Below are 1,605 nucleotides of genomic sequence, written 5' to 3'. Positions count from 1 at the left end.
GGTAAGGTCGTGTTAATATTCACGGAGAAATGGTGCATTGGGTCTTTATAAAGCGGGATGATGTGTAATTCAATACTGTAAATCCCCCGCTCGCGATATGGATTATTCCAGAGACAGAGGGTGAATTCTTCTTAGGTGAAGTTACTGCTGGTGTTAAAAAAAAAAAATAGAGAAAAGATGGTGGGGAGTAGAGGTGGACTTGCACACCTAGTGATTTGGTCAATAATAACATCATAATTGGCTGGAATGCTTATTGTTTTATCGGAAAAGGATTGTAAGCATTTCTTGTTGGAAATTGTTATACTTTTAGTGGAGATTGCAGTTTTAAGTTGTTTGATAATAGATACAGGCAACTGTCTTGTTTATATGCATACTATAATGAATTCCTGAATTGCATTATTTTTTTATTTTTGTGTAATGTGAGATCACAATTTAAAGGAATGGAATAAGATATTTTGCATATCAGTTTTGTTACTATAAAGATGGGTCAAATGTATTTTAAACCACATATTTAAACTCTACATGCAGTGATAGAAAGTGTAATTGACATTGAAAGTTTTCTTTCATAACATTGTCAGTGACTGGAATTCTTTATATATATTTATATATATATATATATATATATAAATTAAACCACTGGGTAGAAGAACTAGCACTAGTGGGTCATGATTCATGATGGAAAATGAGTCGCAGGGCTTGTCATGTACAGCAAAAAAAACAATGTTAAATCAATGCAAATAATGCAGCTAACCATATAATTGTGCATAATTAGAAAAACAAAATAAATGTGTCAAACAAATTTTAAAATTAAGCATATAATCTCATACCTTTTGTTGTTGGCCTTGTCGTGCCAATATCTGTGGATTGGTGTCAATATGTGTCATATGGTATGAGTCATACAAAAAAAAAAAAGATATAACATGAAGGTACACCCCTAAACCTAACCCTCAGTTGGATGTAAGCAGTTTGTACAAAAGTGTACAAATGATTTAGTCTAGAGAAATTCATATGAATTCAAATACCACAAAGAAATGTATGGATTTATGCCCTAGAAGCTAGACAAATTAGACAAATACCAACATGGACAGTTGTGTGACATCTTTAAAATCCATGAACAAAACTATGCAAGGTAAAAGAAAGATGGAGTGGGGTTCGTAGCCAGTTGGACATTTGCAACACATTTTTATGCAAAAGTGTTGTTACAATATGTCCAGTTATAAGCATAGTTATACAATTACCATATTCATTTTTTTGACGAATTTGAATACACAGACTTGTCTGTTGTGTGAGCTATAATTGTGTAACATTTTTTATTTAGACCTGAATGACTGTCTGTTAGTCTGTTATTTATTGTTTGAAAAAAACTGTGTTAAAAGTAAACTAACCAAAGCTAAAGTTAAGAATCTAAAGTTTTAATAAAATGTAATGTAATATGTGCATCAATATTTTATGTATAATCTTATTTAATACTCAGCAAAAAAGAAAAAGAAAAAAAGAAACGTCCTCAACTGCTTTTTTCCAGCAAATTTCTTATATGTACATATAGCTAGACGTTGTTTGGCACTGAAAGGACGATCAGCTGTTCTTCCTGTCTCCCTGTAACAC

The sequence above is a fragment of the Rhinichthys klamathensis genome, unplaced genomic scaffold (assembly GCF_029890125.1).
Source record: "Rhinichthys klamathensis goyatoka isolate OS25496 unplaced genomic scaffold, OSU_Roscu_1.1 h1tg000036l_1, whole genome shotgun sequence".
In the NCBI taxonomy this organism is placed as follows: Eukaryota; Metazoa; Chordata; class Actinopteri; order Cypriniformes; family Leuciscidae; genus Rhinichthys; species Rhinichthys klamathensis.
Note: the sequence above shows the minus strand (reverse complement) of the source record.